At 34.9% G+C, this 23,448-nt stretch overlaps 1 protein-coding gene and 1 long non-coding RNA gene across 7 annotated transcripts in view; one reads left to right on the top strand and one right to left on the bottom strand.

Annotated features, from left to right (window-relative positions):
- The window catches only part of LOC147844367 (uncharacterized), a 768,760-nt gene that overhangs the window by 26,180 nt on the left and 719,132 nt on the right, over positions 1–23,448 (top strand). The window lies entirely within an intron of this gene.
- si:ch211-202e12.3 overlaps positions 4,907–23,448 on the bottom strand; it is a 72,854-nt gene continuing 54,312 nt past the window's right edge. For 3 of the 6 annotated variants that reach the window (XR_015491740.1, XR_015491741.1, XR_015491737.1), the window contains 3 exons: positions 19,214–19,259; positions 7,139–8,662; positions 4,907–6,793 (listed from right to left, as the gene is read on the bottom strand). This is a non-coding gene — a long non-coding RNA (si:ch211-202e12.3). The remainder of the gene's footprint in view (positions 6,794–7,138; positions 8,663–19,213; positions 19,260–23,448) is intronic. The other 3 variants (XR_015491742.1, XR_015491738.1, XR_015491739.1) reach the window with 2 other exon arrangements.

The raw sequence follows: 23,448 nt of genomic DNA on the forward strand, positions 1-23,448 counted from the left end.
ACTCTGGGTTATAGATTAGCAGTGTGCAAAGCATTAATCTGAAGGTTTAGACTGAGACTATTGACATGGTGAATTCATGTGTTGGTCAGAAGTCTGAAAGGCTGTCTGTCTGAGCGACTCAATGAACTGAATTTCAGTCTGTGGAAAGGGAACAAAATATGCGACAGGCATTCAGTTCAAAATGTTCCGAAAAAATGCTTTATCTGCGATTTCATGAGGAGTTTTGCTAAAAGGAAACACAGTTTGGTTTTCTGTGTTTCATGGGAAACATCTATTGATATAATACAGTACAAATTGCACAGGGCTTCTGCAGGTTTCTGGAAAAATAGGCTCATTATACAAGTCACAGACATGAACAGTTGAGTTTTACCATTCTATACAGCTGAGCACTTTTAGCTTAGCTTAGAATAGACCATTGATCCGGATTAGACCATTAGCATCAAGCTCAAAAAGGGACCAAAGTTTCAATAATTTTCCTGTTTTAAAGGGCACCTATAATGAAAATCATCTTTTGTAAGCTGTTTGGGCAGAATTGTGTGTCGGTGTGTTGTGTCCACAGTCATATTGGGGTAATATAAACACAATAAGCCCCTTTAAAAAAAATTCTTGACATTAAAACAGGATCCAAAACTCTCACATTTTGAGGCCCATCTCAACGTGATGTAGGAGAGCAGTTTCATTGACAGCTGAGTATAAACATGTCTTTGTAGTAACGCATATAATCATATCAACAAGACAAGACGTGTGCAAAACAACTGGGATTAAAAGATCAGTTGAACACTCTGTGATCATCAATCATCATCAAATGTGATCAAGAGTGAGTTTTACAAGTTTAAAATGTTTTTAAAAAAGTCCAAGTTTGTCAGGAATTACAATGATTTACCATCTTTTCTTTATCACCACAGCCGCATTTCAGTACAATTATAAAATAAGATTTCATTGCGGTTTGTGGACGTTAAATAAGTTTTTTTTGTTTTTTTTTGTACATTAACATAACGCAGTGGTAAGGAACCTATGGTTAGCGATTCACATGTGGTTCTTTGACATAAATGCATGGCTCTCCAGCTGTCTCCCTTCAATAATATTTTACAGTTTAAAAAATTAACGCAAAATTAATAAAAACTCAGTTTACATTAAAAAGGCGTTTCGACAAATGCATAAACTTGAACTGCAACACCAATAATAACAGGCAAGCAATCATGAGTGGTGATGGCGAAAAATACATTTTTAAAAATAAATTTCCCTTTTTTTATTCATGGACTTGCTTCACATTTGTTTATTTTTGAGTTGTGCATTGACATAAATTAAGGTTTTGTTTAAACCTGTGTTATTTATAGTAGTAATGGCCTTTGCTGAAAAAAAGGTTCCAGACCCCTGACATAAAGAATGTTTATACAGCAGAGTATATTAACGTGTATCCTGTCACATTTGCCTTGCAAAAACAGTGCAAAGTTAAATACGCGTGCTGTGTGTCCGCTGTGTGTGCAAATTTTGTAATGACAGTCTCAGAAAGGTTTGAATTACTTCACAACAGATACATCGAATAATTATTAGTAAAGTTCTTACTGCAGTATTTCTCACAAATGTTAAGTGAGATCCAGGGCCGGAGTGGGACTCTTTTTCAGCCCTGGAGTTTCAAGCCTTAGACCGGCCCACCTCAGTTCACCACTGACTATATTAAAATAAGGTCATTTCTAATTCAGTTTCTAATTACATTATCACGTCTTTTTTTGAGAAAACAGCTGCTTTAGAACTTCAAATGTTCAACAACCCTTACAGTATTATATGTCTTAACAATAAAAATGAAAAAAAAAAAAATGTTACTCAGACAAGGACCGAAGTCAGGTTGGTGGCATCATAACCTAATGTGCTAACCACTGTACCACAACAGCTATACTGTATATTGAATGGTGACTTATCTAGTTACATCATCATTAACCTGCAGGCTGCATCTTCCTCACGAGGCTACGAGAAAATAGATAAAAAGAGCAGAGCTGCGGTAAAATAATGAATAAGAAGGCTGTGGTCAAGTAAATAAATAAATTATTTTTAAAAAGTGTGACTGCTGAGAGTGACAGATTCTGGAGCTAGGGACACCGGCCCTCAAGGCCAAAAAATCAACCGGCCCACCGGGAATTCTCCCGGTCCTCCCGATTAGCCAATCCGGGCCTGGTGAGATCTGCTTCCTTCATGTCAGTCTGATGCAGCCGAGGCGGAGATTGAGGCACACTCTGACAGGCAATTGAAATCGCTTTTTTTTTTGCTTGCAAATGTAAATGACTTGTGTTCTTTGATCACATTTTCATATTGTATAAACTTTTTTCTTATGTAGTTTTTATGAACAAGTGTAATTTGCTGTGATGGCTGTTTTACAGTACAGTAAAAATATTTCAACAGAGATTGCGATTTAAAATATGTACCTTGCATTGTTTTACTGCTGAATGAACTGTTTGTTAAAAGTATCAAGATAAAAAAAGATCTTACTGTTGTGTTTTGGTAATTAAACAAAATGTTCTTAATACATATTACAATGATCTTGTGTTCTGAAACAGTGATCATGTACTATGAAATGAAGCACTGTAAAAAGCAGGATTCCACACAATTCATTCATGTTGTTTTAACACAAATCGATTAAGTTAACCAAATTTAAGTGGATTGAACATAAAACAATCAAATTGTCCCAAAGAAATTTCCAGAATTGTGTTGTTTTAGGTCTTTTTAAATGAGCAGCAAATTTGTTTTGAGTGAGTGCAACTTCAATGAAATCATGATATTTTGAAAGAATGACTAGTGATGATACAAGTGTGATGTTTAATGCTTTGTACTCAAAGATTTGAAAATGCACACCTCATAAAAAAGTAGTGCCAATATTCTTTCAGTATATCTTCTTTTGTGTTCAACAGAAGAAAGAAACTCAAACAGGTTTTGAACCAGTGGAGGATGAGTAAATGGTGGCAGAATTTTCATTTTCGGGTGAACTATCCCCTAAGTCAAGACAATTTTAAAAGTTCACACATACACTGCAAAAAATGCAGGGTTTTACACAATTTATTCATGCTGTCCCAACATAAATTGATTAACTTACCACTTTTGACAAATTTATATGGATTGTAGATAAAAAAAGTTGTCCCAATGAAATCTCAAGAATTGAGATTGAGGAGGGAGTCCTGAGCTTATAAGAGCCTCGAGTACGGGGCTTCCTCTCGGCAGGAGAGGAGTTTGAGCTCAGGTAGGTCACAAGAACTCCCCTGCTTATTTATGGCTAATGACAAATTAGGGATTCCTATAGAGAGATGTACTGCTGACTAAGAGCTCATCTATGGGGCCAATTTGGTTGAATCAATTCACTTACGTCGCATGTCTTTAGATGTAAAGAGGAGACTTGGAAACCTGGGGGAATGCGAGCTCGGGGAGAACATGTAAACTCCATGCAGAAACATTGACTGGCCTGGTAAGGACTTGAACCAGTGACATTCTTGCTGTGAGGCAACAGTGCTAACCACCCTACCAGCCATTTCACCCTATCTAGAAAAAGGGAAGAGGAGTAATGGAGGAAGGGTAATTCTTCAAGATGAAGATAACTAAGGTATGAACTCTGGTTTTTTATAATGAGTTAGGAATCATGCGATTGGTGAATCAAGCGTTAGCTAATGCGGGACCAGCGTGGTCAATCATAAGCATGTGACCCTCTCGAAATGATCTTGTAAATGAACTTCACGAAATGAGAAATTTGCAGGAAACACAATTTGATAATATATTTTTTAAAGAAACATTCATGCAAAGCAAGCAATGTATGCTATTAGCAATTTTTTTACACACAACTTTGTTTTCACATTCCACTTATTTTGTTAACTGTATAGCTTTATTTTATTAACCGTATTGTTATAACTTATTTAAAGGGTTTTAGTTATTTAATTATTTATTTAAAGGGTTAATTCGACCAAATATAAAAATTTCTGTCTGTTTGCTTTTTTTATTTGTACAGGTTATTATTATTAATAATATTCATAATAATATTTTTATTATAGTGGAACATTAGGGAAATGTTCAACTGAAATTGTGGTGCTTTATAAAATGCAAGTCAGCAGCTACAGGCACCTTAAAAAAATACAAATACAATACAATCAAAATATAATTAATACCCGTGGTTTCTCCCAATATATAAGTCTTATACATTGAAACTATCAGTCTTTAAAAAAAAAAATAAAACAAAAAAATTATTTATAACATAATAATCCACAGCTTCTACAGAGAGTCAGATTTTTTTGGGTTTGAATAATTATTTAGATTGTTTTGATATTTAGAATGGAAACAAATATATTGAGGAACGTATACTTTATTTTATTTAAAATATTACATTATTATTAAACTTTTTGTTTGTCTGTTTGCATTTCATTTTAAAGCTTTAAGACTTTCTCCTCTTACCTTAAATTGTGGAAAAGAAAATAAAGACTTTTAAACCCCTTATAAGGGTCTCAGAATCTTGACAACCTGCATGGGTTCATTACAGAGTAAAAGCTGCTGATCATCTTCTTCAGCCCGATTCATATGATCCAAAGAACATCCTGGGAACATCATACTCATAACATATTTGATCAGCACATAATTCTAAATATTTCTAGTTTAAATCATGTTTCTTTGTACTGTATATAATGAGGGTTTATAGACTTGTGAAGCGACCTGGAATAAATCCCACAGTGTCATTCATTTATTCAGAGAAAAACTGGCGCACTTGGAGAGTTTGTTTTTTGCCAGTCACCTTTTGCTTGCTTAGTCAGGGTTTGAAAGAATCATAATGCTACACTTCTACAATTATGCTACACTTCTACAATTATGCTATGAAAGATGTTACATTTGACTGGATTTGAATATGGTATCTTGCCCTACGAAATAAGTGATAAATGTATTTCTTTTTTTTTTTTTTTTTTTTTTTTTTAGATTAATACATCATCTGAATGATAAAGTTTAATAAATTAGCCTTTTATTGATGTTTGGTTTGATAGCACACTAATTGGTCAAGATAAACCTATTTGAAAATCTGGACTCTCCGGATTCGAGTATCAAAATACTGAGAAAATCATGTTTAAACTAATCCAAATTTCCAAAGTTCTTATCAATACATATTACTAATCAGAAAGCATAATTTGCTATATTTGCAGAAGTTACAAAATATATTTATGGAACATGAGCTTTACATTATATCCTAATGATTTTTGCATCGTATACAATTTGTATAAATTTATTACATATAATAATGTATTAATTTTGTCTCAAACAAAAATATACCAGAGCATCATAAGCCTGGATTTATGCTCTAGTGTCACATGTAGATTATTTACAAACTAACAAACAAAACAAACTAAAATGTTGTCTTTTTTTTTATGCTAGTTTAGCAGTATCATCTATTTAAAAGTCACAGCACACATAAAGCAGCCCATGAAAACTAGGCTGTCTGTGTATGTCTATGGCCCTGACACTACATAAGAAAATCTGTAGATTTTAGGATTTAGGATTAGGATTAAAAAATATAAACCTTTACTGTAGTAAAAAGGTGCCCAATGATTAAAAGTTGATGAAATACTCAACACTGGTGGGGGAAAACCTAGAAATTCACAGGGTTTGTGATGAGTGATGACACGTTTCTTCATGGAAAATATATTTGAGAATTGAAATGCTGCGATATTTTAGAGCAGGGATCACCAAACTTGTTCCTGGAGGGCCAGTGTCCTCCAGATTTTAGCTCCAACCCTAATCAAACACACCTGAACAAACTAATCAAGGTCTTACTAGGTATACTCGAAGCACCCTGACAGGTGTGTTGAGGCAAGTTGGAGCTAAACCCTGCAGGGACACCGGCCCTCCTAAACCGAGACTGGTGACCCCTCTTTTAGGGGTTTAGTGAAGACAGTTCCTTTTTAACACTCAGGACAAACTGTTAATACGCTGATATTTGAAGCTAAATCTGGAACTAAATCAACATTAAACTGTCTGAATTTGAGTTTGTATTTTATTTGTCTAAATCAGGTAAGCCCAAACTCGGTCCTGGAAGGCCGATGTCCTGCATATTTTAGTTCCAACCCAAGTTAAGCACTCTTAAGCTCTTTCTAGGTATACTAAAACTTTCAGGCAGGTGTGTTAAAGTAAGTTGGAGTTAAACTATGCAGGACACTGAGTTTGGGCACCCCTTGTCTAAATGCTTCAGAGAATTACTGTAAATGTTCTTTCAAACTATTTTCTGCATTCAAATAAGCATTTTAACTCTTATGTGCTGTTAAGGGTGTTTTCATCCTCTCTGGGGTGATTTAGAGTCTTAATTTGGCCATATATTTTTCTGTGTTTCAGGTAGTGGACAAACTTTAGTGAAAAATCTTATTTTCACACATATTTTGAGTAAATGCTTTGATTTTTTTATTTGATTATTGATACACCCTAATTCACAACCCATTTGTTTTGTCCGTGATGAAAACACCTACTGAATTTAACTGCTGTAAAATGCATCAAATCATTTATTTTTTGCGTAAATCTGTTAATTAGCCTCAGTCCTGATTAAAACTACTAAATTGTTTAGAAAATTACAGGATTTTAACTCTTTAATTGCCAAATTCATAAATGATGTCACTGATTTGGTGAAAAAAAACACACAAACTTAAGTATTTTTAATAGAAAAGTAATTGTGAAGTAAATTGGAACAGTGCTCAACGGTTAAATGCGTTAAATGTAACAACATCATGTGTATTTCCAGTTTAAATCAATTCTGAGTTCTCAAAGTTTAGATTTTTTTCTCCTTAATTTACTGTTGGTGGCTGTTTTTGCCCCATTGACTTCCATTATAACCACATTATTTTGATAACAAAACCATCACAATATATAATCATGCATTTTTGATTGTTGGTGGTTTTTGCTGTTGGGAAAATGTAAGGTTTGTAATTTTTACTATTGATCGTTATTGACATTTGCCCTTTTACATTGACGTGTCTGAGAAAATCAAAATATGCATCTCAGCTCTCAGAACTATATGGAGTAAACAAAAACACAACCTGTTTATTTATGCACCATCAAATGTGGCTATAATGAAAGTCATTGGTGCAAAAAAAAAAAAAAAAACAGCCACCAACAGTAAATTAGGGAGAAAAAATGCCAATGTTGTTACTAGTCATTCATATGACCAAGACTGTGATAAAAGGTAAAAAAAATCAAGTTCACAATTACTTTTTATAATAAAAATACATCATTTGTCTGTTTTTTTTTCACCAAATCACTGACATCATTCGTGAATTTGGCATTAAAGAGTTAAAATCCTGTAATTTTTAAAAACATTCAGTAGTTTTGATCAGGACTGAGGCTGATTAACAGATTTATGCAAGAAAATTTGAAAAAAATATTTTTCCGTTGCATTTTTACAGCAGTTTGACTCAGTGGACGTTTTCATCCTGAACATAACAAAAGGATAGTCCATTTGAACAGTGCTAAGAGTTAAAATGCATTAAATGTTTATTGTAACTGTAATATCACATGTATTTCCAGTTTGAATTAATTCTAAATCCAATTTCTTAAATCTAAATGCTGAATCTCAAACTTTAGTATGGCCTTTTTAAATAATGTGATTCACACTCCCTGCATTTTATGTAGTTCCAGGCATGTTTTCCCTCTTCATTTCTTTAGCTTGTTTTCGGTTGGGTCTTTTTCTTTTGCTCCAGATCCAGACAACACCTGGCCATCTCAGAGTCACATGACACTGAGGTCAGCGCAACACACAATGCCCGGCTTGTGTTCAGGTGTTCTGGCCGACTCCCATGTGATCAACTCTTTGTGACACATGCAGAAAGAGCAGAATACATAAACTCTCATTTCCAGACCAAAGCAGCTTCATTTCTCGCATCTTGACCATTTCCTGATGCAACTCTGAGAAAACAGCTAACATCAAGCTCATTTTTACCTTAGTCACATGATATGCGGCTAAACCGGGGAGAGATAGTGAGCGAGCGAGATCTACTTTGCATTACGCATGTGAAATACCTACGTGCATAAATCAAATCCGGGCAATGACATTGAAACTAGACATTATTGTTCTTTCATATTGTGCGCCTGAAAATGTGGAACAATGACAAGCCAGAGGAAAACGTCGATCCGAGAAATGGAAAGAAAAGGATAATTGTACATTATAATGGTGGAAATATTGTAGAGGTGACATGTTCAGACTGAAGCAATAATTCCCCCGTTCTGCAGTCCCTTAGTGAGCTACTGATTCCAGCATGTCAAGCCTCTCAATGGATCCGAGACTGATCATTTTAATACCCAGGATATTAAATATTTCATCACCCGCAGTTCAGCAAATAAATCACAAGACCTGTTCCGTTTTTTTTTGTTGAGAAAATCAAAAATGCACAATTTATTGAATGAATGTAATCTACAAGCAGGTTGAGAAGTTGGACCCTATAGCGGTTTCGTCATAAAAAATAATGCACTCCGTATGCGGTCCAAGGGTTATTCAAGCTGCTTTGAGTGTTGCGTATGATGTGCTGTCAGAGCGGACCGCAGCATTAGGGCTGAGTGTCTGCAGAGCTGAATCAAATGGCCAGTTCATTGGGTTTTGTGACCTGTGTCTTCGGGCGCTGGACACTAATGAGGGTGGCTTGTGCTGGACAGCTTTCTCTTTCTCAACCTGCAACACACAGAACAACAGCACACTGTCATTTACTGCAGGCCTGCATCACACACTCATATGGGACGCTTGTTGAGGCAAACATTTAAATTGGCATTAAATTGTGTAAAATGGACTTCACAGAGTCATAGTGTTCGTAATCAGTTGTGTTCGGAATTAATTCAATGTCCTCTGCATTCATGTAGAGAGACTAGTTGACTGTTGCTGGAACCATCATCTATTTGTGCTTTTAAACTTCATGTTTGTGCAATGCTTTTTTAAAAATGTTAAATTAAGATTAGGCACTTTTACATTATAATAAAACAGTGGTCCTCAACCACCGGGCTCAATTGGATCTATTGGTACTGGGCCGCACAAGAAATCATTATTTATTTCCGTTTTATTTATTATCTGAGTCTGAACCAGTTTTTATTTTGAAAAATCTTTTATTTTAAAGAATGACTGTATTCTCTCGCTTACAACGTGGTCACTTGAGCACCCAAGTTTAACCCAAAAGCAGCAATATGAGTAAGAAACTTTGTTAAGGGGAAAAGGCCAAATGAAGGACCAACAAACTGGCAGGGAATAGATCTGCAACCCATTTGTTAACAAATCCGGTGAAACCACCATGTCTGTGCAAGAAGATCAACTGCTGGAGATCGCAAATGATGGCAGCCTCATTCACATATCATGTGTTTTGTTATTTCTAATGGAGGTGCGCGGCTAGTGGTTAGACTAATTGTCTCAAACACAGAACACCCAAACATCGCAAAGTGTTTTGTAATTTTCCTCCATAAATAAAAGTTGTATCAGCGTGACAGCAATGTTTTGTCAGCTTGTCATCCTCGGAGAAAATGGTTGATGGTCTACGAACCACCGTCTCCTCTCCCGATGTTGGAGACTACTGTCATAAAATACGTAAAATTTAGTGTAATAACCTGCCAGCTGTACTTGAAGTTTACATAAACAAAATACAGTGATAGAGTTTCCAAATTTACGGCAAATTACAATACTTCATTAGTTTATATCGTGTTAATGCATTTTTTTTTTATTTTAACATCTATGTCAGTGTTTCTCAGCCACGTTCCTGGAGGACCACCAGCACTGCATGTTTTAGATGTCTCCTTTGTCTGTCACACTGATTACAGGTCTTTCAGTCTCTGCTAATGATCTAATACTCTTAATCGGGTGTGTCTGATTAAGGATACAGGGAAATGTGTAGAGTTGGTGGTCCTCCTGAAATGTGGTTGAGAAACATTATGTGTGTGCCAAATCGCATACTTACGCACTATTCTTCGCGATTTTGCAGTATAAAGAGTGTAAGTAGTGAGTTCACACTGAAAACTCCCAAAATGCACTTTAATTACATGAATGATGCACTCATTCAACTGTTAAACAGAAGTGTGGAATGTTTGACACGACACACACTCAACAGCCGCTGCTTTGCTCATGTAGCAGAAAGGAGGGAGCTTCCAGGCACTGATGATGGTTTACTTGTTTTATTTTGGATTGTGAAAGCAAAATTCTCCCACGAGAGTGATTATACCACCTCCCGATTGTGAATGCGGTTATACTCATGGCAGGTATTATTTGGTAGTTTAGTCATTTATTTCACTAATTTGGCAACCAACAAACGTCATCTGGAAAATGGTTTGTAATTTCAGCTTAGTAAAAAACCCATTAGTTTTCCATTTGGAACGACACTACACTCTACTCTGCTGTTGAGTGTGTAAGTGCATAAGTGCATAGTGTATAGTGTGCCACTTGGGACGCAGCTATGGGAAATGTGCAGAGCTGGTGGTCCTTCAGGAACGTGGTTGAGAAACACTGATCTACATTGTATCTTTTTGTAGTGCACATACACAAACCACTTATAAAGCTGGTGGTGATGACACTATGAACAAAAGTTCATCTCAAACAGCTTTTCTACAAGCTGAGAGAATATTAACACGAAGTAAGTGGCTTAGTGTCACTCACACAAACATTATTTGTCAACATTACATATACAGTAACAACAACAAAAATACACAAAGAGACTATTAGGAACCACAGTAGTGTCAAAACAAACAAACAAACAAACAGAAATATAAATATTGAAGGATAATGCAGGGAATTCTGGGAAAGTTGATTTATGGTTATTCTTCGTATATTGTACAAAATATTGTTTGTAACATTTATTTTTACAGATAAAAATCACAGCCATTTTATACGTTAATTACAGCTATTGTTGATAATGTTGTGAATTTTGGAATATTATTAACCAAACAATAAATAAATATGTTTTAATTTTTATATATTTCTACAACATTATATATAAATATTGACACGTTTTCATTTGACAAACTTTTGTACGTATTTCTTATGTTCATGCTTTTAATTAATTTCAGCTTATACTTTTAATAAAAAAATAGGTTCATACTTTAAAAGGTTTTTAGTCACTTTTTTAGGTTTAAGTACATATTTAATTACTAGACATTTTAAAAAATTTACATCGTTTTGTATTATTTAATAACAGACATCATTTTAGTTCATACCTTAAACACTTATTAATTTTGCTTTACAAGATTCTTGTGTTATTTTTAATCAGTTTGTTCATACGTTTGATTAAAATCTGGACATTATATTATTTTATTAAAGGTGCTTTTTTGTTTCATTGCAAATTTAGAAAGTTATTTCAGTTCCATGTTGCTTTTAATTAATTCAGATAACAAAGTTACTTTTCTCATTTAAATCAATAATTGAGCTTAATTTATGTAAAATATATCACTAAAAGTTACTTATAGTTCTGGAATACCAAATATACGTAGTTGCTGCTGAGATACAATATTTCATATTTCATTCATTTTCATTGCAGAAGATTATACTTTTAATTGATGTGCAGTTCATACTTTTTAATAAAAAGGTAGTCAGTTTAACTTCATACATTTACAGTTACTTTTGTTTTATTATGGTATACACTTTTCTTATTCAAACTCCTTAAGGTCATATTTATCATCAATTTGAAACATTTCTCAATTGGGTTTCACATTAATCTGACTGCACAAAACTGAAATATTATTTGAGTATATGTAGATTTGACACTGAAGTCTGAAACACACTACACCTTTTAACAATAATAAATCCATTTTACAAGCAACACAATCCTAAAGTTAAAAGGTTAATCAAAAGGAAAAACTCTTTCTTTGAGAAAAGCTTCCTGTCAGATCACTTACAAAGTAGAGTGAGAAATGACAAAGCACTAATTCTGACATTAAGCCTCACAAATCCCTCACTGCTCATTTAGTCCAGCTCAAGCTACCATGATCGTTTCATTTATCGAGAAATTCCAACAAACTCTTCTCTCTTTATATACGCTATAGGAAAGCATCCTCATAAAGTTTTCCACCCAGCTTGCCAATTTTATTAAAAGTTGTCCAGAACATGAGAGGGATTCTGACATTCCTAATATCCCAGTCTGTCTGCCGGCAGGCTTACGGCGCATTATTATACCTCTTTAATACAGATACACTCTTAATCCAAATGTACAGTTTGAGGGGAACAGATCAACGAGAAATAAAAAATGGAGGATTGTAGCAAAATGAGCCGTCTCTATTGGCCAGTCAGGCTTTAAGTGCACATTCATAAGCTGAATTGTGAAATGGTTTGGCTCTAATAGAGTCGGGATGGCCCTCTGACTGCAGCTCTCAAGATCTTTCTTCTGAAATGAAAACTCCTCGTACTCTTAGGCACTACTTCACAGCGGCGCCATTGCGAAACTGTTGTTTTTCTCTTTGCTGCATTTCGAGCGTGCAATGAAAACAACACAATGAACGCACATGATGAAATTTTGCTTTAAGTTTCACAGGCTTTGAGATGCGACTCGCTTTCCTGAAACATCATCTGGAAGACGCGTTTCGTTCCACAGACGTCCAGTTTGACTTTCCCCGACAGCAGGTCTTTGATTTCATCAACAAAAGGAAACTAAAGCTCGTCTCATTATGAAACTTGTATCAGATTTGATTCCATTATCACAGTGTGGCAACGACAAAAAGTTCATCAAGTTCTCAAAAAAGCAGTGTTCGCTAACAAAGGGGGGAAACAATAATGTAGCGTCAGACACGTTCTGGTCTTCACCTTTGTTCCTCCTCGTCTCCCACATGGTTTTGGCTTACACTTCTCCTTAAAACCTGATAAGAGTGTTGTTTTATTGTTGTGAAGAACACAGGTTTGGGAGGGTCTGCGTTTCTGCCTCCCCTTGTTATTATTGTTGTTGTTTTTTCAGAGAATGACTTATTCCCCTCATTGCATTCTGTCTCGTATCTTAGAATTATATTTCTTAAAAAAAAACATTAGATGATGACGAGAGATTTAATTCTTAAAAGGACGCTTGCACTAGCACATATACGGTTAGCTTTACTGTAATCATTCACTTTATTTTATGTTTTTACTTATTTTATTTGCAACTTCCCCAATATTTGAGTTGTTTTGTGCATTTTTGAAAGTTTTCAAGACAGAATAAATGTTATGCTGTGATGTTATGCTATAGGTGCATAGCTTTGTGGAGCTGTGCATCGATGGATTTGCTCTTAAGTGTTTGAACATTCAGCAGTGAAGTTTAAACCACACTGAACTGAACTAAACTGAACTTCAACTCTGAAATCTGGATTTTACTAGAACCTAGTTGGTCATGATGATTATTACATGGCTCAATAACAGCTACATAATGCTGGGCTTTTTAGTATTTGATTCATCTAAATTCAGTCCTCTTTTTCAGACAACATACAAAATTTGTTCCCAACCTACAATGTTGGGAATTTCTCAGTGCCTGATTAGTTTTATACAATATTAAGGTATCTTAGCATTAGTAAAGTAAACTTTTTTAGGTATATTTCACAAGTTGTATTATTCTGAGGTAGGGCTATCTACATATATCGCAATACATTTTTTTATGAATAACGGTGATAAGTTTTTGTTCCTTGCCACTTGCTTGGTTTAGGATTTGTGAAGCTGTGCATTGATGGATTTGCTCTTCAGTATTTGGACTTTCAGCAGTGTAATTTAAACCACACTGAACTGAACTTCAACTCTGAAAACTGGACTGACACAGTTTCCATTTACAAGAACTTCTATGTTGAGCTGCTTTGACACAATCTACATTGTAAAAGCGCTATAGAAATAAAGATGAATTGTATTGAATTGTTAAAAATGCATTCAACAGCGCCCAAAAAGCAAGCAGGAAATATTGTTACTGTATCGCACTTTTTTTAAATTACAGATTGGAACCGATCTCTGTTGTTCAACTTTGAGTAAAACAATAAGGTCCTATAAAAGTTGTAGCTAAGTTGTATATGAAGCATCAGCACAATCCCCAACACCAGCTGTGTCCAAAGAAACGTCCACTCAGCATGTGCTTATGTTATTGCTTAGTCTTCATTCATTCATTCATTCATTCATTCATTCATTCATTCATTCATTCATTCATTCATTCATTCGTTTGTTCGTTCATTCAATCCATGTGGTTTACTTCTTTATCCTGCCTAAAGCAGTCCATTAGTTATCTCAGTCTAAGAATTTTAGTCTGTTATAAATTAATTGTATATCCAATACAACATCTGGTAAAAATACATTTCTTGTTTGTATGAAGGATAAATCTAAAAAAACTTGTACTGTTTTTATCTCTAAAATATAACATTATTTTATATGACGTTTCATAGACTTAGTCGATATGTTTTTTAGAATTTTATATATACGTAACGGGAGTTCTTGGCTTTTCTAAGGCTTTTAAAATAATATATCGAGATCAAAATTATATCACATCGACTGAAATTAAGAAGTATATCATAATATATATTCTGGCCATATCGTCCAGTGCTATTCTGAAGTATACAGTACAAAACATATCGTTTATTGTAAATCTGGCACTTGCTGGTAATTTCCTTTATTATTCTACAAACTCTGTTCAACTGTTGTTTATAATATTCTGAAGTTTCCCTAACTCTTTCAATCCCCAAACTTTGTCAACACAACCCTCTGTGCAGTCTCATCATCCAGAGTAGGCATTGCGAAGTTCATCATGGCACCAGTGTTTTGCATCACCGTCTTTGCCGATTACCTAAGAAAATATGCTGCATTGCGTTGAGAGTTTAGCTTTTAGGTGCCGTGTCAAATTGGCAGAATATTGAATAAATCTCTCTTGCTACCTCCTTGCAAAATACTTACATTGCACACATGTAAGCTGATGCAACATAATAGATAGGGCTTCTTACAGCAGATATGATAAAATGAATACATAATGATATTCACCAATGATTACAAAGGTTTGAGATCAGCTCAGGACATCGTGCAGAATTCCACAGATTTTTATCCCATCATTAACTCTGTTTATTTACTTGTGTAAATGTATAGTAAAATTATAGATATGCAGTTTAATTAATTTCAGTAATATTATTGATTAATATAAAAAATATTCAGATGATTTATTTACAATACAATTTGTAAAGTAATATTTTCTGTCTTTTAATAGACATATTAAATGAGAGACTTGCTTTGTTTACCAAATAATTGGATCTAATTAGATTTGCATTGAAAAACATTAGGTAAAATTCTAAATGCTATTACTAAAACTGCTTTTTATTTCATATATTCAGTTTTTAGTTATGATACTTCCAAAATCATTCCACATAAATCCGCAGATTTAAAAAAATTCTGCGCTAAAATATGACAAAATCTCTGCAGATTCTGTCTGGCCCTACCAATAAGACATTACGGGCAGTGCTTATGGTCATGTTGCTAACACTTTCTTCTGTGGCTTGTTAGATTTGTCTCATCCAGCCATCTCCATTCTAAATCTCTTGTCTCAGAAAGTAAATAATTAAACGCAAAAAATCAAGACAACAACAAAAAGTACTTCAGCCCAGAGGAATAAATTAAAAGTGCTCGCTACATACAGCGCACTGCCTCAGGAGGAGCGTGTACCTTTGAAGTGCGGCCCGAGATCGGCAGAGATGTGTTTTTCAGCATCACTTTGCTTTTACTGACTCTGCAGAATTCATCACCCTATCTGTGTCAGATTCCTCTCCAACCGCACATTATTTCTCTGAGAATCGAAAGAGGTGCTTGAGCCACTCTTTCCCGAACTGAACCCTGCGCGAACTAACCACTTTTGCTTGATCCAACCATGCTGCTATCCTGAAAGAAAGGAGCAGAAGAACCTATAACCTATAACATCAAAGTGAGCGTCCATGTGCATGAAACACTACTCTGCTGCTTGCCTGATATTCTGAATATGTTCTATAATCTGAAATATTGTTATGGATTTTACATATTTGTTTAATGCAAATGTGTCAAACCAACGCAATCTAACGCCAATTTGTAATTCTTTTTAATTTAGTTGCTAATATGTATTCATTTGTATGATCTTTTTAACACATTTTAGTAAGATTTGCTCCACAGTTCCTTTTCGTATGTTTTAATATGAATCAAATCGTATGAATTCATGCCACTTTTCTGCAACCGCTTTGAATGTTATCGTTTGATTGAATGGGCATTATCAGTGGTTATCAGCTGATAGATATGGGCCAGTAGGGGCCTTCTGCGCCTACTAGTAGGCTCAGAAGGCTGTTTTTATCCATCCACATGTTAATCATCTATACTAATAGAAACAACTCTAGATGCATATCTGTTTTTACATCACTGTGACGCATAGTTTTAGTGTCGGGGTAGTATATATAAATAATAAATAATATAAATAATTCTCATTAACTTCTGCAGCTGTATGTAATCTAGAGCTGATTAACTATGTGGATGGATGATAACAGCTTTCTAATAATAAGTAAATGAGTTTCCTTATGAGATCAGTCGGGTCAAACTTAACAAGCTCCAACAGGCCAAATCTGGTTGGCCATATACATTTTTGTGGCCTTCAAGAGCATATGATTCACACCAAAAATGAATTTATGTATTTGTGCAAGTAAAGTCAATGCAAACCTGGTAATGTGTTTGCCACAAAATTCACTTCAATCTCATATTCTGCGCAAGTACTCAATAACTCATGTAGAGAATTTGTGTAGGGCAAAAAGCATCCTGTGAAGGGGTTCTCAATCTCGGTCCTGAAGGTCCGGTGTCCTTCAGATTTTAGCTCCAACCCCAATCAGACACACTGTTTCCTAGCTTTAAGAACGCTGAGAATAGACTCATGTTCTTGTGGAGACTGTTCTTGCCAAGTTACCTCGGAAGAATGAACTCTGTAGCCCGTGAGAACAGAGAACGTGTCCTGTGAGAAATGAGATGCTGCGTTCTTCATGATGGTCACATGACCTTCGCACATTTTTAATGAAACATTATTTAAACATTACAGCATTCATGTAATGATTAATTGATTTTACCCTTTTTACAATATACTATGCAAAAAAGTCATATTAATATAGGTTGCACAAAACAATTAAAACTATTTTCAAAACGAATTTCAGCAAATAAACGCCCTCAATATGTTTGTGCATTTATTAAGATTTTCAAGTCCATGTTTACTTTCAGGTGAAGCAGTGGCACAGTAGGAAGTGCTGTCGCCTTTCAGCAAGAAGGTCCCTGGGTCGCTGGTTCGAGCCTCAGCTCAGTTGGCGTTTCTTTGTGGAGTTTGCATGTTCTTCCTGCGTTCGTGTGGGTTTCCTTCGGGTGCTCCGGTTTTCCCCACAGTTCAAAGACATGCGGTACAGGTAAATTGGGTAGGCTTAATTGATTGTAGTGTATGAGTGTGTGTGTGTAAATGTGTGTGTGGATGTTTCCCAGAGATGGGTTGCGACTGGAAGGGCATCTGCTGTGTAAAACTTGCTGGATAAGTTGGCGGTTCATTCCGCTGTGGCAATCCCAGATTAATAAAGGGACTAAGCCAACAAGAAAATGAATGAATGAATGAATGTTTACTTTCACATTTAGAGAAACTCCTGAGATGAATAAGTTTTATCTGTGACCTTTATATAAAATGCTACACTTCCAACATCCTTTATTTAGCCGCAATGACTTCTAGGACTACTCAAGCAAATCTGCATCGATGCGTCTTCGATATTAAGAACACACGAGTCCTCTGTTCTTATGATATTGAGATTTGGAACTGAACTTTGGCAGTTGATGATGACGTTACATGAGAACACAAGGACACACGAACACAGAAGAGTGCATAGAAACAGCCTAGAAACATCCTTGCAGGTGTGTTGAGGCAAGTTGAAGCTACAATCTGCAGGAAAACAGACCTCCAGGACCGAGTTTGAGAACCCCTGATCTATAGTGAGTGACTTATAATTATAATAAAGTTCATGCTGCTACATGTTCACTATGGACTTGTTTACAAACAGTCACTTCATAAATTCTTTTCTGATTGGATAGTTATTTGATCGTGAAAAGGACAAGTGTAAATGATATCCAAAATGCCTTTGAGATGGAAATAATTCTAATTACTCAAACCATTTAGGAGGTGATCTGAGATACATTTCAGATGAAACTGGACTGTTGAAACTACATATGTAAATGTTACTCCTTACAAAATGTAAATAATAATAATAATAATAATAAATAAATAAATAAAAAAAAACCCTGAAAGAATGTGTTATGGTATGTAAAAAAAAGAGGAAAAGTCAAGAGAAGCAAAAACATAGAAAAATTCTATCTATCTATCTATCTATCTATCTATCTATCTATCTATCTATCTATCTATCTATCTATCTATCTATCTATCTATCTATCTATCTATCTATCTATCTATCTATCTATCTATCTATCTATCTATCTATATTTAGAATGGCACAGTGTTTAATTTCTTTTTGGAGAGACGGATAAACACAAATAAATGTAAACCCTTTACAGTTTTGAATGACATCTCTTAAGTAAATGTACATTAAAATTGATGTTTATTTTATTCTGTAATGACAGTGATCGAAGAGCATGCTATGTGTGCATGTGATGATGTTTGGAACATAAGTGAAGCACAAAGCCACCCATAGCCTACATGCAAAATCAATTGCACAATGAATAAAATATATATCTTTAGTTTATGTTAAGAAATGCTATTTAAATAAAATAGTATGTGTCTTATACTTTAGTCAACATAGGACAAGGGATTTGAAGATCATATCTATTTAGCAGAGATACATTTTGTGGACAAATGTAAATTGAATCAGTGTAAACCGAGATTTTTAAAGCACATTAGTGAAGACAGTTCTCAGATGATGGATAATGATCACATGAAATGCAAGTAAAAAAAAATATATTGAATATTCTAAAGCAATTTTATAATTATACTTTTCATTAACCAAAATGTAGCTGGGCTACTCTTAGTTTAGAACACTATTAGCAAACACTTTTCTGCTCTTAGAAATGTAGAGATTTGAAAACGTACATTATCCCACCAAAAGGTAAGGAATAGTTTGCCAAGCCTTTGTCTCCTGGTCAAAGACTTGTAATTGAGTCATTTTTTACCTTTTTCTTCAACTCTTCAATTTCAACTATAACTTCAGAGTTGTTTTTGTCCCTTAGTGACCACCTCTTAACCCCAAAAGTGACCCTTTATTTAATGCGACATAAATAACAGAACAGTCTACTAACCTTCCTTCCTCACATCAAAGAACAACGCAGCACCTCCGAAACATCACTAGAAGGAAAGAAAAAAGAAAAAAAACACAATAATTAGTGTCATGTGTGAATGAACTGCTTCTATACGTCGAGTTAAACCTGTCGAAATCTCTCCGCTCCTTTCTGACCCCCAGTAAATGATGTGACCTACTTCTCCCTCCACCTTCAGCTCTTTTGTTGGTGTAGATAAAAGCAGCTCCTCACCACATATCTGACAATGTATAAGTAAAGCACATTCCAGTGCACAGTCTCGCTCCCAACCCAACAGAGGAACACTAAAAGAGTTTCAGCTATTATAAATAATTTACAGAATTTTTCATTCGCCCTTTTAACCCCTCTGCAAAAAGCACATTTGGCTCAGGTTAAAAATATATGCTCCACATATCTGCTCGGTGTAGATGAAGGTGAATCATAACCTGGAGATGTCTGTGGTCTTGTTTTCTTTTTGGCGCTGATGTATTTAGAATGAAGGGGTCTAAGGGATCTAAAAATCCCTAAACAAATATCGTCCCTGACCAGAACGTCAACTCTTACCCCGTTCAGCCATTGCATTACTTTTTAATGCAGCTAATGCACATATCTTCCTTGTCCCGCTGAATCAAGTGTTTTGCCCTGGGTATCCACGTGTTGGTACGGCCCTGGCATGTTGCAGCGTTGTCATGGAGACCAGGATAAACCTATGATCTCCCAGCATGCACGACGGGCACACACAAACACCCCCCCCATCTCAGTATCCGACACCAGACGGCACAAATATCTTGGTTCTTGGCCAGGGGCTCCTCTCCTTTCATATGTGTGCAAATGAATTCATGGCCATCTAAGAGTGGCGAGATCAGCGCTGTTTTCCAACGGCTAACCCAATGGAGCAGGGGCAGCCCCATCATGGGCCGTTCGCAAACTGAGATAAATGCATTCAGCGCTGTGTGAAAATGTATTTACAAAATCATCAGAAATTCATAAATCTTTTCCATTTCGACACTTTAATTATATATCTATATATGATGATACGCTCTCATAAATAAAGGTACAAAAGCTGGCGCTAGTGGTACCATTTTTTTTTTCCTTAATAAAATCCATAAAGAGATATTTTTTATGTGCTAATATTGTATGTACACTTTTGGTACCGTCATATTTTTTGAAAAGGTACCGCTCACAGTGGCAGCTTTTGTACATTTATTTCAGAGAGCGCAGTTTATATTTATCCATTAAGGTTTTTCTTGGTGTGTAAAGATCTGTGTGTGCTTTTGTGGGTATCCAGGGACTTGTACAGTTTATCCCACTGTTCATCCTGAAACGATTCTTTTCATTAGCTGTTATCAATAATGTAACAGTGTGCTTGTTCAGTTCTTTTCTCTCTCTCTGTTACGACATTACACATGCACCAGCACATACACTTCACTGAGCATACAGTAACACACATGCTCTAACATACATGACCTACAAACTGGATACTAAATCTGCTTCTAAATCATCTTCAAATCATTACACCACATCTTACTTGGATATATATATATATATATACTTTTTCCCCAATTTCTGTTTAACAGACAGAATTTTTTTTCAACACATTTATAAACATAATAGTTTTAATAACTCATTTCTAATAACTGATTTATTTTATTTTTGGCATGATAATAGTAAATAATATTTTACTACATAGTTTTTAAAGTTTAAAGAGACATTTAAAGGCTTAACCAGGTTATTCACGTTAACTTGGTAGGTTAGGGTCATTAGGAAAGTTATTGTATACTGATGGTTTATTCTATAGACTATTGAAAGATGACTATGAAAAAAAAAATTGCTTAAAAGGGCTAATAATAGGACTTGAATAGGTGAAATTTAATATTGAAAATATTATCAGAAATACTGTTAAAATGTCCTTGCTCTGTTAAACATTATTTGGGAAATATTTATATTTAAAAAAAGAAAAAAAAAAAATCAAAGGGGGCTAATAATTCTGACTTCAACTGTACACACACACACGCACGCACGCACGCACGCACGCACGCACGCACACACACACACACACACACACACACACACACACACACACACTAAATATGCAAATACTGCGTGTAACAGCTTATCTATGCAAACATATAATAGTATTAGTGTTTTTATACTTATTATTTAACAATTCAGTATTTAGTAATAAACAAATGCTTAAAAAATGGTTAATTCATTTATTATTTAGAAATGTTGTACAGTGCTGAGCATATATAAGTATAACCCCTCACAAATCTACCTTATATTTGTGCATATACATTAGATTAGTGAGTGCTGAAGCCAAATTTGGAGCTTATCTAACAAAATAACTTACGATAACGGTCCAAAAACTAGTACACCCAAATTTATGTTGTAGAAAAATATCAAATTCAAATTTTAAAAAGAGGAAAAATCAAGAGAAGAAGAAGAATGCTGGGCACTATCACAAGCAAATGTATATACACTATCACTGTATATACTACCACTCATAAAAGAAGACTAATAATTATTCATATAAAAATAATCAATCAGTATAATAATGGCATTGGTGAAGGTTTAATATCTTGGCTAACATAATTTCTTTCCCTAAGATGGGGACTCTACTTTCCCATACACTAAAAATGATCCTTTGTGATTGGAGGGCTAATTTGAAGTGTCAATTATTCTTATGCAAATGCATATGTTCTTTCTCACACTTCAAAAGGGGTTGAGCACAGATGGCTACCCCACAAATCATGCCATGCAAGGCACAGCAGCCGCCAGACAATAAGAGCTTGAATAATGTGATGATGGTGTCTGCATGTCTGTCCTCCCTCACGCTGCGGGATGTTCTCAACGATAGCTAAGGTTTGGTAAAGCGAGGGATAAACAATCAACAGTGTAATATCAAAATCAGCTTATTTGTTTGCAATAAAGATTGTCTACTTGCATCAGTACAAGTCCACTAAAAGATTAAATTTGCATTAATATAGAGTTAAACACTGTAGATTCTGAATTCTATAGATACAAATTTAATCTAAATGTTACGCATTGGTTTAGTTTACCAAACCTGGAGAGCAAAAATAAAGAAAAAAGATAGTCAAACAGAAAGAAAGAGACAGTTAGAAACAAGAGGCTGCTCTCTCAGCGTGACCTGAACAAGCCACTAAAACGTGATTTCTGACAGTCTGCTAGCACTCAGGCTGAGAGACAGCGGCCGCTCTGCTTTTACGCTAAAGACCATGATTTTGCCTCTGAGAAGTCGGCTGACAGACACACACCTGCTGAAAAACCAGGCAACTTAAAGACAAACATGTGGATCGGCCTCAGCAAACTAGCATGCTAATGGTGGACACCCAGTTTAAAGTCAGCGTGAACCGGAAGTTGTTGAGACTCATATTTTAGTTTGTTGATGTACTTCTGAAACTGAATATTGAGTAGGAGGTATGCCTTTACTTTTGCACATCGTTTAAACCAATGGTGTGGTTAAGAATATAGTGGCTGAAGCCATCAACCTAATGCCATCTGAAAAGAACCGCCACACCAAACATGGAGGTATATGGTCAGATTTGACTGAAGATTGCCAAAGTAGTATATATATATATATATATATATATATATATATATATATATATATATATATATATATATATATATATATATATATATTTTTTTTTTTTTTTTTTTTTTTTTTTTTTTTTTTTTTTGTGGATTGACTGAATGAAAAGAGCAATGTGCTCTAGCAAAAGAAACATTGTAAATTGTGATTTTGCATGGATTTTAAAAGGATAGTTCACCCCAAAGTGCAACTTTCCTCACATTTACTCATACTCAAGTGGTTTTAAACTTTTATGGGTTTCTTTCTTGTGTAACAAAAAAAAAAAAAACAAGATATTATTAAGAATGTTTGAAAAAAAAAAGGTTATTGTTTGTTTGTTTGCTTGTTTAGATTTTATTAATCCCAAAAGAAAATTCACAACACGCCTAATAGGAACATAAAATACTAAAGAAGTAGCTCAATAGCCTGTTGGTTAGAGCATCAACACATAGTAGTGCGATGTTTACGGTGATCCAAGTTCGATTATCGATAATAAATACTCAATGGCTCAAAGTCAATGGCAGCTGCTTTCCAGCATTCTTCAAACAATCTTCTTTGATGCTCAACAAAAAAAAAAAATTAAACTTAAACAGCCTTGAAAAAAGTGAGAATGTTGAACTCAAGTGCATTTAGCAATAGTGTCTTG

The sequence above is a fragment of the Danio rerio genome, chromosome 5 (assembly GCF_052040795.2).
Source record: "Danio rerio strain M-AB ecotype USA chromosome 5, GRCz13ab, whole genome shotgun sequence".
Lineage (NCBI taxonomy): Eukaryota > Metazoa > Chordata > Actinopteri > Cypriniformes > Danionidae > Danio > Danio rerio.